Source organism: Culex pipiens, chromosome 1 (genome assembly GCF_016801865.2).
Source record: "Culex pipiens pallens isolate TS chromosome 1, TS_CPP_V2, whole genome shotgun sequence".
Classification (NCBI taxonomy): Eukaryota; Metazoa; Arthropoda; class Insecta; order Diptera; family Culicidae; genus Culex; species Culex pipiens.
The window spans coordinates 121003084-121019382 of NC_068937.1; the positions used below are offsets into that span (position 1 = coordinate 121003084).

Consider the following 16299-nt stretch of genomic DNA (forward strand, 5'->3'; position numbering starts at 1 on the left):
ATCTTATTATATACGCGGTAGGGTGTTCCCTCGGTCGTTCGCTGTGAGTTGTGGATTGCCTGCTTCTCTAATGAAGGTTCGACTGGGGGGGGCATGCTTATTAATTTCTCGTCGCTCCATACCCTCAGTGACGTGATGGGAGCAAGGGCGTCTATGCAAAGTGTCCCTACACCCGCTACAAATTTCCGGCGCATGGGGAGGGAAGCGGGAAACCATTTTGATCTACGCGCCGGTATTTGTAGCATTAAAATTCGTGCAAAAAAACCTATGCACGTGGGTGTACAGATTATGGAGTAAAAGATGATCGAATTGTTCACCTAGCGCTCACATGTGTTTCGGGACCAAGTTGCCTGCGGGTATGGGGATCATACATACATACATACATACATAGCCCAAATCAAAAGTCCAATTTGAAACACTATTCATGTCGTTGTGCACGCTTAGCTCAACTGTAGGGGTCGTCCATGAAAAAAAAACGACGTAACAACATTTTTCCCCAACCCATTACCCACTTAGCCCAACCCAGAAGTCCAATTTAATATTCTTCAAGTCGTTGTGCACTCCTAGCTCACGTACAGGGGTCGTCCATGCAAAAAAAACGACGTAACAACATTTTTCCCCAACTCATTGCCGCTTAGCCCAACCCAGAAGTCCAATTTAATATTCTTCAAGTCGTTGTGCACTCCTAGCTCACGTACAGGGGTCGTCCATGCAAAAAAAACGACGTAACAACATTTTTCCCCAACCCCATACCCACTTAGCACAACCTAAAAGTCAAATTTAAACATTCTTCAAGTCGTTGTGCACTCTTAGCACAACTGTAGGGGTCGTCCATGAAAAAAAACGACGTAACAACATTTTTCCCCAACCCATTACCCACTTAGCCCAACCTAAAAGTCCAGTTAGAAACATTCTTCAAGTCGTTGTGCACTCTTAGCATAACTGTAGGGGTCGTCCATGAAAAAAACGACGTAACAACATTTTTCCTCAACCCATTACCCACTTAGCCCAACCCAAAAGTCCAATTTGAAACATTCTTCAAGTCGTTGTGCACTCCTAGCACAACTGAAGGGGTCGTCCATGCAAAAAAAACGACGTAACAATAATTTTCCCCAACCCAATGCCCACTTAGCCCAACCCAAAAGTCCAGTTTGAAACATTCTTCAAGTCGTTGTGCACTCCTAGCTCACGTACAGGGGTCGTCCATGCAAAAAAAACGACGTAACAACATTTTTCCCCAACCCATTACCCACTTAGCCCAACCTAAAAGTCCAGTTTGAAACATTCTTCAAGTCGTTGTGCACTCTTAGTACAACTGCAGGGGTCGTCCATGCAAAGAAAACTACGTAACAACATTTTAAACTAACCTACAGAACCTAAATACACTAATCCTAATCAATGGGTCGTCCAAACAAAAAAAAACTACTCCACTAAACCAATTTAACACACTACACCTAACTGATAATTCCTTCTCGCTTCCAAATGTGCACACTTGTGCTATTTGCCTTCCAAAATAGTGCTCCATAATATTGCTCAAACTAGCAAGGACACCTGGTAATTTACCATAATATTATAGTGTAATCGTATTTTTATGGATTTGCGTGTTTTCAAAAGGTAAAGCCATGATGGAAAATAAGAGAGCACATCCATGATGCGTTCGAAAATGTCAGTTAGTACAAATGGTTGCAAGGCGATATCTCCGCGTAGGAAACGAATTTTTCAGATCTGTTAGAAGCGTTTTGTAGGGAATTTAATTAGCTAAAAGATGGCATCATTAACTCATTTTGGCCCAATTTTCAGTTAGAACATTAGAGCACACCGCTATCGAGCTCTGGTTGATGTGCACCGTTAAAGATATATTTAAAAGCCAACAAATTTTCCAAATATAAATCACATTGGGTGACAACTAAAAATTGTGGTAGAATTTAGACCATCGATTTTTTAAATTTTGATTTGCCTTAAACTTTGTAAAGGCCTTTCGTCCAGACAAGATTCCATACAGAATTGACAGCTGTCCTTAGAAATGGTATCCAAATTTACTAGAATCTGTCCTTCCTTACTTACAACTTTTTTGAAGAAAGCACATTGATCAGAATTTTCGTTCTAATGAAACAAATTCTAGAATTTAAAGGTAAGAACCAATGAGTCACATAAAAAAACTCAAAAAAATAAATTCAAAAATAAGACAATTTTTTTTGAGGACTGCTTGACGGAGCAAATCAACCAGAGCTTTTTGCACACATTTCACACATTAAAATAATTGGAAACTACGGGAACTATCGATATAATTTTACATAATTAATTACAGAAAAGTTTGACTATTTTTCAATCTGATTGTTGTTGCATTGTTGTTTCAGGAGGCTCTTTGTTCTGTGTCTCAGCTTTCAGCTCTTTGGTGATAAAAGTAAAACAAATAATAAATTATATTATGAGGGTCCGTTCAAGAACCAAATAGACACTTTTGGGAAATTACAGCAAAATTCTCCCCTTCATTTCAAAGTGTTATGGAAGGTTATTTAACTGAATTTTATTTTATTACCTCATTTTTTTTTTGATTTGAGAGAAGGATTGTTAAAAAAATAAGAAATGGTCTTAAAAATATTCATAGAATTAATCATCATTTCATAATTTTATTTATAAAGAAGGCGATAAAAATTTGATTTCAGGCTTTTCTCCATGGTTCCAAGTAAATGACAAGAAAAAACAAATTAAAAAGTTTAAGCCGAATTTTAAAATTGATGGCGCAAAAATTATCACAAAATATACATGAAAACAGATATAGGGGGAGAGGTTGTAATATGCACTCACAGGGAAAAAATGCACCCCCAGCATCTCTCGGTATTGGGAAGAATTTTCCGGGGAAAAATCAAAGAAATTGGAAGCTTAACATTGTAAAACTATGCTGGAAAAGTTTGAGCATGGTTGGATAAAAACAGCCAAACTTATGTGCAAAACTTTAAAATGTTTTTTTGGACGATATGGAAAGCATTTATTGATATTGTAAGTGTTGATTTATATAGTTTTTGCCATAATCTATGTTTCACTGACTGTCGATCTTCTCAATATCAATATTGTTCCATCTGTCAATCAATTTTGCAGACCTTTCAAAGCATGCTTTGATATTTTCATTCTATAATTTGATAACTCCCGCTTGACGGTCCCTTCAATATCGACATAGAGAGAGTTCCCTGTAGTTTTGATTTTTTACGCAATTTAACAAAAAAACAACTGATTTTGTGAGGCTATAGAATATAGTTTTCCATTAAAAAAATGTTTTACATATTTCAAAAGTTCATTTCTCAATTATTCTAATGGTGGTCTTTGGTGGTCGCTGTTTGTAAACTGTTCAAGATTTATTTTAGATTTTTTATTTAATTTGATGATCACATATTGTAAACTGATATAAACGTTAATATTATTTTACATTTTTTTTGTGGCTGGCTCTAATCTAGCCTGAACGACTAAATTTTGAAATTTTCGAAATAATAAAATATGTTTGAGAATACTCCAATTGCTCCAAAAAAAATTGTGACTCCATCAAATCGTTAATAAAGAAAGTAACACTGAACCATTCAAGACATTTTGTCGATAGTTATTTTAAAAATTCCAAAAAACAATTTGACGACATTTCAACCACCTGAATATTATTAGTCACTAATCTCAATAGTCTAGAACGGAACCATATACAAAAAAAAAAAACTCGAGACGAAGTGCCCTCTGATTCTGAACGCCCTCTTCGGCAAAAATCCACAGTAAAACAAATTGACTCCTTTTCCGAGAGGTTCCCACCCAAAACCCAATCTCTCAAAAACGAAAAAAAAAGATGTCTGCAACCACATTTGCTGAGTGCCATTCAATGTTTATCCGAAATTAAAATCATCCACTCGAAATTCTCGAATTCTTTTCGTTTACATTTTTTATTTCTCTCTCTATCTCGTTTTAGCCAAATTCACCAAACAGAAACGAGCCACCAAAAAAAATCCAACCATGCAAATCGCGGTCGGGCAAATGTGCAAAAGTGCAGGCCCCAAAATGTGTACACAAAAATCGTGAAAGCGTAACCGAACATTTCGGAGAATAAACAGGGCCTCCACATGCACCTTCCAGTAATACAACAAACGCAAATTTAAGGACCCCCTTGTGCAGTGCCACCTCTCCCCCCAACTTTTCCAACTTTTGCCATATATTCAGTACATTTCTGTTGCATTTGAATACATTTAGCCTAAGGCACATCGGGGCTGAGCTGAATAAGCAAAATGCACACCACCCACGAATGTTTTTTTGGAGGGGGGAGCTACCGTAGGTTGTTGGGAATTTATATTTTTGAGCTTATAATTTGTTTTGAGATTCAATCTTACAAGGTTAAAGCTGTTTAATTTTTGCTAAGAATATGTGATAAACGAATCTCGATAAATTATGTTATTTTTTTTTTTTGAACAATTTTTCACTTTCTTTTTAATTTTATCTCTAAGGATAGGTTTTACGATTAACATCAAAATTGCACAAATATTATTTTAAGTTTTACTTCTGGGTGTTAAATTGTAAATGTTTTGATGTTCTCAAAGGAAAAAAAATGCCAAAATAATTGACCTCATTTTACGGTTTCGACTCGCTCATGAATAATGCATATTGATGGTTAATTCTTTTGTATCCCAAAAATGGATAAGCCCAGCTGCATGTTTCGTTTGTTTTCCAAAATATCCCCCAGCTTTCAAAAACCAAACCCTGGCACGAATCATCGATTATGTAACGAAACGAAACGCTCGAGCTACCTAATGATATAATAACCGATTTCTTCTTCCCCCCTTCTTCCCCTTGGAATTCTTCCAGGGTTCTCAAAATTCAAATCACTCCATCAACACAGCCAATCCTCCTCCTCCCACGTATATCACGACCCATCGACCGTGATCCAGAATTTGCAAAATGCAAAAATGCAGAAACCACCCATGCATTTCCATCATCATCCTGCCCTGGTGCATTCAGAAAAAAATAGGTGGTGGGGGAAAACTGCTGCCGCAACCAGATGAAAATGAAAATGATGGGCACTAAACATGGAACTCGTGGGGAACCGGCATTCCAAACCCACATTTGCGCACATCCAGAATGAAAAGTGTGGCCGTTTCCAATGCCAAATGGCAACCCGAGCAGACGGAAATAACTTGGGAAGGTCAGTTTTTGATATTGTGAGAAGATCGAAATATGTTATTGGGATGATCGGATTAGTTGTTAAAATAACAAAAATCAATAACAAAGATTTGTTCGAAGAATAACTTAAACTGTTATTATGTTGTTATTTCAATAACAAACCAATAACACAGAAGGAATCATGAAGGAATAACAAGATTTGTTATTTTGTGCGGAGAGGTGGAGCAGCATAATAACAAAAAATGTTACTGAACTTGTATGTCTCCATAACAAAAAAAGTTATTGTTTTGGTTTATTTGTAATTTGCAAATAAAACTGCAGTTGCCATAACTCCTCTGTACTAGTCAGGGCTGCAGAGTCGGGTACCTCCAAGCGACTTTGAATCCATACTTTGAAGACAACTCCGACACTGGATGCAGGATATGACGTCAACGACGACTTTAGCTCTCCAAAAATACCCGACTTCACAGATTCCGACTCCAAGTAAAAGTTGCTGAAAATTAGATGAATCCGATGCAGTCTCCGAGGTCACACTCCAGCTCGAACTTCAACGTCAGCTCCGACTTCCTGGCTCTGTGAAAATAATAACAGTTTTTGTTATTCACACTTCAAAAATTCTCAATAAATAAATCAATTCTGTTAGGGAATATAACAAAATAAAAAAAAAGAACTCTCAAAAGTTAATTTATCGGATTAATTTTAGCTTGAAACCCCATTTCATGGTGAAATAATGACCCCGATGAAATTGGTCAAAATTATTTCATAGTTCTAGCCAATTTTAGTAAAATCCCTTAGGGGGTATATCAAATAATTAAAAAAATCAACTTTCAAAATTTCAACTTTTTAGAATAATTTTAGCTTAAGGACCCCATTTCATGGCCAAAATAATGACCCTGACGAAATTGGTCAAAATTATCCCATAGTTCTAGCCAATTTTAACAAAGTCCCTTAGGGGGTATACCCAAGTAACATTTTTTGCCAGGAGTTCAAAATAGCAGTTTGGACCGCGGTAGGATAAAACTCTCTTCAAGTACTCTTCCAAACTCCTGAAGAAGTTTTGAAGAGATTTTTATCCTACCGCGGTCCAAACTGCTATGCTGTAGCTATCTTGAAGAGCTCTTGTAGAACTCCTGGGATAAAATGTTACTTGGGATATCAATTAATTTAAAAAATCAACCTCCAAAATTTCAACTTTTTAGAATAATTTTAGCTTAAGGACCCCATTTCATGGCCAAAATATTGACCCCGACGAAATTAAACAAAATTATCCCAAAGATCTAAACATATTTAACAAAAGAAAAAATAATAACAGATTGTGTTATGGACACTTAGAAACTTTTCCATTTGTGCGATTTGTGGTAATTTTATTTCTAAGTCAGTATACCGAACGAATAACAAATTTTGTTATTAGGAGAGTTTTTGAAATGTATAATATTTCCTCTTATTGGCGTGTTATTAAACATTTTCAATATAATATCACTTCAATACCAAATTTTGTTATTTTATCAGAAACTGTTATTATTATTTTTTCTTCTTGAAGTTGAACTTCAGGTTAAAATAATAACACTTTTTGTTATTTTAACAGGATTTGTTATTGAAATATTATTAATTTTGTTATTACCGTCTGCCCGGGAACGACGCTGGTGACGATGATGATTGCATAAATACATTCAATTTTCAATCTTTCCTTGTGGGCTGGTTTATGTTGCGGGGTGCATTTTCTCTGTGGTCGTTAAAGAACTGTCAATGGTGTAATTATTGGAAAGTTAAGCTGCTGCAAAAATTTACAACATTTCAATGAATAAAATATTAATAATACCTAATAATGAAAATTATGATAATGTTTTTGTTCTGTTTTTGTCGATCTGAAGTTCACAAATTCAAAAATTTTAAAATGATAAAAAAAATCTTAAACAAACGTGTTACAATATATTTAACATAGTTGATAAGGCATTTAATTTTTGGCGAAATTTTGAAAGTGGGGAAAACAAAACAACAAAGATAAATTACATTGCAAAAATGGAATTATCATCACTTCGAATCCCGAGGCGGAAGGTGTTTAATTGCAATAGATTTGAGTTCCAGCACCGATAAGGAAATTTTTGAATTTGATTTTTTTTTCTCCCAGTTTTCCTTCTTTAAACTAATTTTATTGTTTTATAACATATTTTCAAAAAAAATCATTAAAATTTTGAATAAAATTAACATATACACATATAATCAGGTGAAATTATTGCAATGCGATTTGCTATAAAAAATATGTAAAATACATTAGTTTTATATTTCTGAGTAGTTCATAAAAGAGAATCTTGAATAAGATTAACAAAAAAAGTTTAAACTAAATCATTATAATTATGATTCAACTTTACAAATAGGTCAAAGGGCAAAAATAGTCAAAATAGGGCTTATGTCACAAAATCAAAAAAATGGGATAATGTCACGTAATATTTAAAAATATTCTTGTAAAAACGTTTCTATAATATATAATTGAAATTATTTTTAATGGTAAAACATTAAAATTGAAATCAAACCAGCAAAAAAGTTATCCTTAACCCATTTCGAAAAAAAATTAAGTTTGAAACTCTGGTATCGTGAAAATCTGAACATAATTTTGCGTCGTTTGATACCCATATTGCAGATTATGAAAGTTTGAGTAATTTTGTAAATTTAAGTATTTACATCATAAACTCAAATCGGGAGTTTTTTTAAAGGTCCAATAAACCAAATTTTCAGTTTTTGCTTTTTGGGTGTTTTTAATACCCCTGACTCAAGGCGGTTCCAAAAACACACAAAAAGCAAAAAATTAAAATTTGGTTCATTGGACCTTTTCAAAAAAAAAAAAAAAAAAAACTCCAGAATTGTAATGGAAATCTTTACCAAATTTTGCTACCTTGTAAGAAGTTAGTTTGAGTTACTGTTGGTTATCGCCGATAGAATAATCGTATTCCGATCATTTGAGTACATTGGAAAAGACGTAATCTTTTTTAATTTATCAATATTTTTAAATAATTCAATGCTCTATTTTTTAAGGTGGCTCAAAATTATTTGCTGTTATTTGCACAAGTTATAATATCTTTCAGAATTTAAGAGGCTCTATTATTGTTGACTTGTAAACCTTGTTAGCTTCACTTTTTATTAGCCTCTTATTGACTAGAATTTACATTTTTATTGAAAATGAAAAAAAAACTGAAAATATTGAAATCGATTGCAAATTATACGAAATACATTGCAGAGTGCTTATTTATGTATTTTGTAATCAAATCAAGACTAATTAATCTTTTGTACCAAAATTTAAATTTGTGTACCGTACACGAATATGTTATTTTTTTAAAAAAGGGGGACAACAACTTTCAATATAATTTGTACCAGCCTTATTGGACATTAGTCTTTCACAATTTATCAATAATTTTATTTTTAAGTTAGAAAAATTCTGTGCCTAATTTGGTCCCATGACGGTTCTTTTGTTGCACACGCACGCACACACGCAGAAAAAAAAACGCATAATGCAGAACGCATCTGCCGCCTTCCTGCGTTCGCCGCAGTATTTCGCTTGACTGTACATATCGCATTATGCGTGTGGCAGGGTGTAGATTATTTGCAAATGTATTACTACTTTCCATACATACACAAATACAGTCAAACCCTATGTACATAGTCACGCAAGCACATTCTGTCCTTGAAAATTGCGTCCGCTGATTTTAATTGTTCGCGTTTTTTGTTGTCGTCGTTCCTCTTCTTACTTTTTGTTCATTTATTTATTTTTCAATTTTTTTTTTGTTGCGTTTCAATGGGTTGTGCTGCCCTGCGTTCAACATTTGCATTTTGAGCTGTTTTTTGTGGTGGTGAAATTTATTGCGTGAGCAAAGTGCACACAAAAGCACTAATACTGTTCAAGAATATGATGAGGATGATTTCTAGCGTTTCGAATTTAACCTTCTTTACTCTTCTTAAAAATGTAGATGATTAGAATGAAAACTTGAATTTCAACAAGAATGATCCACCCTAATATAGTCTCCCAACGCATTCTCCTTCTCCGGGAGGATGGAACACCACACCCGTATTAAAACTCCATGGAAACCAGTTTTTTTTTCGCACACGTTTTTTGAATGTCAGTTGTTTTACGCGTTTTTTTTTGTCATGTTCGCTATTTTAGTCTTGTTTTTGCGCACTCGCAGAAGTTTAAAAGTTGTTTTTATTTTGTAAGTTGGCATCGCGGTTCGAGAATTGAATTTGGCCACAATTAGTTTATATATTTACGATTGTGTTTTCTGTTGGTTCCAGTAGGCTATGGATGTAGGGAATTAGTTCCAATGGCTACTCTGGGCCGTTTTAGATTAATTTTAAAAGATTCTATTAACTGTCAAACAGTAATTTGCTTTGACATTCGATATGTCCAATAAACAAAAACATAAACAACTTATGAACCACCCTATCAGAAAGTTCATTCAATCTCGTCAACCCCAAACCAGTGCGAAATTTTTCGCTAAAAGCAAATTCTCTCCCAGTTTTCCTCCAGCAGAAGGTGTGCTTCCCATGGAGCAGCGAACATCCGGAGGACGCTGGAGCAAATCCCCTCTCCCCCAACCTTGATTTCAACTGCTGCCAGACTGCTTCTAGATTAAATTGACGCAGAAACCGTCGTCCTCCGAGAGCCATTCCCTCCCACGTACGCACTCTAGTTGATGCGAAAATTGTCTACCCTCTGATCGGCTGACGCACTGTGGGTTGAGAATACAAAGAGAAATGAAGAAACAGAAATTAAAAAAAATATATAAAGAATAAAATGAAGAAATGAAGAAATGAAGAAATGAAGAAATGAAGAAATGAAGAAATGAAGAAATGAAGAAATGAAGAAATGAAGAAATGAAGAAATGAAGAAATGAAGAAATGAAGAAATGAAGAAATGAAGAAATGAAGAAATGAAGAAATGAAGAAATGAAGAAATGAAGAAATGAAGAAATGAAGAAATGAAGAAATGAAGAAATGAAGAAATGAAGAAATGAAGAAATGAAGAAATGAAGAAATGAAGAAATGAAGAAATGAAGAAATGAAGAAATGAAGAAATGAAGAAATGAAGAAATGAAGAAATGAAGAAATGAAGAAATGAAGAAATGAAGAAATGAAGAAATGAAGAAATGAAGAAATGAAGAAATGAAGAAATGAAGAAATGAAGAAATGAAGAAATGAAGAAATGAAGAAATGAAGAAATGAAGAAATGAAGAAATGAAGAAATGAAGAAATGAAGAAATGAAGAAATGAAGAAATGAAGAAATGAAGAAATGAAGAAATGAAGAAATGAAGAAATGAAGAAATGAAGAAATGAAGAAATGAAGAAATAAAGAAATGAAGAAATGAAGAAATGAAGAAATGAAGAAATGAAGAAATGAAGAAATGAAGAAATGAAGAAATGAAGAAATGAAGAAATGAAGAAATGAAGAAATGAATCAATAAATGTTTTTGTTTTTGTTTTTGTTTTTGTTTTTGTTTTTGTTTTTGTTTTTGTTTTTGTTTTTGTTTTTGTTTTTGTTTTTGTTTTTGTTTTTGTTTTTGTTTTTGTTTTTGTTTTTGTTTTTGTTTTTGTTTTTGTTTTTGTTTTTGTTTTTGTTTTTGTTTTTGTTTTTGTTTTTGTTTTTGTTTTTGTTTTTGTTTTTGTTTTTGTTTTTGTTTTTGTTTTTGTTTTTGTTTTTGTTTTTGTTTTTGTTTTTGTTTTTGTTTTTGTTTTTGTTTTTGTTTTTGTTTTTGTTTTTGTTTTTGTTTTTGTTTTTGTTTTTGTTTTTGTTTTTGTTTTTGTTTTTGTTTTTGTTTTTGTTTTTGTTTTTGTTTTTGTTTTTGTTTTTGTTTTTGTTTTTGTTTTTGTTTTTGTTTTTGTTTTTGTTTTTGTTTTTGTTTTTGTTTTTGTTTTTGTTTTTGTTTTTGTTTTTGTTTTTGTTTTTGTTTTTGTTTTTGTTTTTGTTTTTGTTTTTGTTTTTGTTTTTGTTTTTGTTTTTGTTTTTGTTTTTGTTTTTGTTTTTGTTTTTGTTTTTGTTTTTGTTTTTGTTTTTGTTTTTGTTTTTGTTTTTGTTTTTGTTTTTGTTTTTGTTTTTGTTTTTGTTTTTGTTTTTGTTTTTGTTTTTGTTTTTGTTTTTGTTTTTGTTTTTGTTTTTGTTTTTGTTTTTGTTTTTGTTTTTGTTTTTGTTTTTGTTTTTGTTTTTGTTTTTGTTTTTGTTTTTGTTTTTGTTTTTGTTTTTGTTTTTGTTTTTGTTTTTGTTTTTGTTTTTGTTTTTGTTTTTGTTTTTGTTTTTGTTTTTGTTTTTGTTTTTGTTTTTGTTTTTGTTTTTGTGTTTGTTTTTGTTTTTGTTTTTGTATTTGTTTTTGTTTTTGTTTTTGTTTTTGTTTTTGTTTTTGTTTTTGTTTTTGTTTTTGTTTTTGTTTTTGTTTTTGTTTTTGTTTTTGTTTTTGTTTTTGTTTTTGTTTTTGTTTTTGTTTTTGTTTTTGTTTTTGTTTTTGTTTTTGTTTTTGTTTTTGTTTTTGTTTTTAAGTGTTATAGACTATTTATTTATTTATTTATTTTTATCATTTTTGTTGAACTTTTGTCATCCTTCCTCATTTCTGTGCCCCCGATCTCTTACAACCGTAAAAGATTCTCTTCCCATTTGTCTAAAACCCCGCAATGATGACATTAAATCACGCTCCAGTAGCACACCCTAACGACGTAGAATCTTATGCCAGTGCCAAGTTTGTGCGATGTCTCAAAGGCCTCTTCCGTTCGCAAAACTTTGTGACTTGTGCAAATTTTGAATCGTGGTTTCCTAGACCCGGGGAAAGAAGGGGTTGCGAAACGCACCAAAAATCCAGCAATTCAGGAACTCTAAGGAGTAAGAAGTAGTCCTTTGGGGGGACACGTGGAAAACGGCGTGGGGAGGTTGTTTGTTTGTTTAGTTTTGGGGAAGAAACTGGGAAGGGACAGATGTTCGTTAGTTGGGTTTCTTGTTGAGGGGGGGTTCTTTTGTAGCAGAAGCTGTCTACAGGGAATGGAAGATTAATTTCGATGAAAGGTTTCATTACAGGTCGGTAAATTGACGTAAGAAGATTGAAATGGAATTCAAGCAAGCAGACATCACTGTTTCTGACAGTAATTTAATCACGTTGGAATTAAAATAGATGCAATTTCATGTATTGAAATGTTGTTAAAAGTCAAGCAGAAATTAAAGCATGTTCATTTTACAATTTAAATGAGGTCTCACAGGTTTACCATTTCAATGTGATTTGCAAGATTCCAAGAACACTAGCTCAAATGACGTAATCCGTAAACTTTACTATGGACTGGACAAGCAACAAAAAATTCGCAAACAAGTGGAAGTAGAATAAAACAACTGCTAAAAATCCAGCCATTAAAACCAAATCACGATCAGATAGTTCGCTAGTAAATAGTCGAACCAGAGAAGATCAACCCAAAAGAAACCCCCCAAAGAGATTAAATAAGCTCTTCGACTATGTACTACCCAACTCGTCGCTCGTCTTAAATCTAGCCTAGGTAAAGTTTGATTAAATTAACCTTGAAAATAAATTTCGCGTTCGAGCTCGAAAGAAGCAACCTGCTCATTAAAAAAAACTGGCCGACTTCATCTCCTACCACCACTCGTCGCCACCTCTCTCTCTTGGACGCTTGGAGTTGTTTTGGTTAAATTGAAAATTTAAGGCGCGCAAGTGCGTGACTGAAACTGACTCTCCGCGACGACGACGAGACTGTGTGGACTGAGATCTCGGGACAGTTCGTCGCCGGTTGAGGCATCCAAGTCGGGTGCGGAGGTTTGGTATGGGACTCTGATGGTGTTTTTTTGAACGATGAAGCCTTCTCGTTGGAGGCTTCTTAAGAATCTCTTGGAAGGAAGTAATCTGTTTTTTTTAATTTGTCTTATTTTAGTTCAAATTTATGTATTCATTGGAATTTTGTTATCTACTAAGTTATTCTTGGTACAGAAACAAAGCTGAATTTTGCAACTAAACAGTCTGAGACGTAATTATTTTCTTAGCTCTGCACTTATTCTGGTTTCAACCAAGTGTTTGTTAAATTAAATTTTCTCCCTAATTTTAATTCAAATCATTAAATTAATTGTTACCTTTTTCGCATGCGTATTTCCCATATGTTTTCCGAAAACGTTCCAGCTCCAATCGACGCACCCAAATTTCCAACAAATAAGCTTCTGCTACCAATTAGTGATTGATTGGAATTCTATCCGGTATCCCTCCCGAACCAGAAAAAAACATTGTGTTTGCTCGTTACCCATCCCTGCTGTCCCATTAACCCAGGCTAGGAGCTGAATAGTATTCACCACCCGAAACGAAATCGAAAATTCTAATTTATTTTCCGAAAGTTCCTCCTCCAACCTGTAATTAGAGTTTGGTTCCTTGCTCGGCTTCGGCTGTACACTGTTGTAGCGGAGGGATAGGCCCAAGTCATTGATGGATGCGCTTTGGAGCAGGTCGGAGCAGTTCGCACAACGCCCAATTATAATTGTGGGACCACGGATGGATAATAATTATACGGTTTAGCCCCCAGCGATATATCTACAGTTGAATTTGGAAGTTTCAAATGGTGCGTTTTCACGTCATTCGGTCATAACGTATGGCGCGCACGGTTTTTGGCTGTAGGGTAGCCGGGTTTTAGGGGTTTGGCGAAAAATGTGCCTATTTTGAATGTTATTATTAGGACCGGCACGCTGGTGAGGTGGAACCGGTGGCCATTTATCACCTGGCCCGCGGTGACCCCTTGACAAAAAGGTGCCATTTGTTTGATATCATTTGGCGGCAAAGTTTTGGAAACAACTTTTGGAAATTTTGCAAAAATACCATTATTTTTTGCATTATTTCTATTTTGTTCACAATTTTGAAAAAATGTGCAATTGAATTTGTTATGGAGAAACCTACCTTTCCTTGTTTAATAATAATAGATATCTAATGTTGACAAACTGCGAGTTGCTAATAACAGTTATTAGACAAGAATCGAGGTGTGGTAGTTACTCTACCTCCAAAAAATGCTTTTTCATTTCTAGTTGAACGCTCCCAGAAGGCGTAACACTTCCACCAAGCGTGCCAACTGTGCCTTTGGAAGGATGAACCATGCGTGATTAATAATGATTTATGACCCAATCAACTAGAGTGGACGCTGGAGAGTTCACTTGGGAGTTGAGGTAAGAAATTTAAGCAAAATGTTTTAAGTTTTTTAATTATTGTTGATCGGTATTGATTGCACCTCAAGTTGGTTTTTGAATATCTTTGTTACGTTCCAGTTTCAAAATTTTGGAAAAATCTTCGAACGTATTTTTTATAAGTTCAAGTACAATTGCAGATTTGGACTTGTTGTGCCTTAGAGCGCATACTATATTAACAAAACTGCTGAAACTTTCAAAAATAAACAATTTACAAAATCTGGGTAACAGATATCTGAGATTTTTGAGACCGAAAAGTCCGTGAAATACAGTTTTCGATTGAAAAATGGCTTTATTTACAACAAGCTTGTGCGTTCTTTTGACAACCCATCCGAGAAGTCATTGAAGTGAAGGAAAAAGTCAGATAGTATATGACGTGACTGATTGAGTAAACGAGTGACTGATTGTTTGAGTTAGTCAGTGGCTTGGTAGGTGAGTGAGTGAGTTAAAAAGTGAGTAAGTGAAAAAGTATACATAATATGAGTATGTGATTGTTTGAATAAGTGAGTGGGTGAGTAAGTGAGTGAGTTAAAAAAATGTGATCCAGTGAGTGAGCGAGTAACCGATTGAGCGTGAGTTTGATTCAGTGAGTGTATAATCGAATACTCAAAGGAATTTGCATGCACGAATGAGCGAATTTAATTTCAACTTTTTTTATATTACTGTTAATTGTATCAACAATCAACAATTTTGTGAAAATATGAAAATATGATTGATGAATGAGTGAGGGAACAAGTATGTGAGTGCAACACGAGTGAGCGAGCGATTGAGTCAGCGAGTGAATGAGTCCGTGAGTGATTGAGTCAGTAAGTGAGTAAATGACAGAGTCAGTGAGTTAGAAAGTAAGTGATTGGGTGAGTGAGCAAGTAACTGATTGAGCGTGAGAGTGAGTTGGTGAGTGAGTAATCGACAACGCAAGGGAATTTACAAGTTTTTGAACAATTTTAATATTTCCAGAGCATCAGGTATGATTTAGTTTACATTCATTATTGTTCGTACAAAAGCCATATCTGTAAAGAAACTACTAAGTTGCTCACCGCGTGTTCCCCACTCATTTAACCGAAAACTTTCTGCACTATTTCCTTCCCTAATTCTAGCCAGGCATTTCGCTTTCTTGTCCAGATAGTCCAAGTCCTACAGACACGGTTTCCCCCCGGACCGACATACCTTGCTTGTTCTTCAGCTTGGTAACAATTACTTCAGTCGAAGGAAGCAAACTTTCACAAATCCCGTGATCACCGGCCGTAATTTCCTGGACCTCTCATTCCCCCCCTCCCCGGAAGCCACTCTACTGATCTACTCTTATTTCCCTTGGTTTTCTTTGGGTTTCTTTTTTCTTGGCGTGCCCACCAAGAATAAAGAGAATTCATCATTTTTTCCACCGTGTCCGTGTGGGCAATTGCAATATCTTCTTCCTCTTTCCCTCTCTTCTCTTCTTGAATCCGTCGAATCCGTCACGCTCCAAGTCCGGTTCTTCTTCGACTTCTTGCGCCGCGCAAAATCTAGCTTTCTTTTCACTTGTTCTCTGTGTTTCTCTGTTCTGTGCTGTTCTCTTCTTGTTGTGTTCGTTGTTGTGATGTTCCATCTCCTTATTTTGCAATTACTGCTTCGTTCTGCACAGCAGCGTTTCTTTCCCAGCTGCATTTTCCTGCGTCGTTTCCGCACGGTGTGGTACCCGCAAAATGCTATTAAATAATCCCCCACCCCCTTTTCCCCTCGACACCACAATCCTCGATCCTTCCTCAATCGGGTTCTTTCAGAACCAGAACCGCCAGAAGAACACAACAACAAGCCCAAAACCTGATCCGTTCTGGTGGTTCTGTTGATGATGTTCCACCTTCTTCTGCTTCTTGCCACACTCTTGAGCTTCCAGGTTTGCAAGGTTTATTCTGGTTCTGGTTCTGGCCAAGTGAGAGGAAACTTATGTAACATCATTCGCGACGCTGTCGGGAAGAATTCCAAGATG

At 34.8% G+C, this 16299-nt stretch overlaps 1 long non-coding RNA gene across 1 annotated transcript; it reads right to left on the bottom strand.

Moving 5' to 3' along the window:
* Nucleotides 1–5503: 5503 nt before the first annotated feature.
* LOC128092382 (uncharacterized) lies at nucleotides 5504–6060 on the bottom strand. Its single transcript, XR_008211709.1, has 2 exons — nucleotides 5857–6060; nucleotides 5504–5781 (listed from the first exon to the last, which is right to left on the bottom strand). It is a non-coding gene; the product is annotated as an uncharacterized LOC128092382 (long non-coding RNA).
* Nucleotides 6061–16299: the final 10239 nt, after the last annotated feature.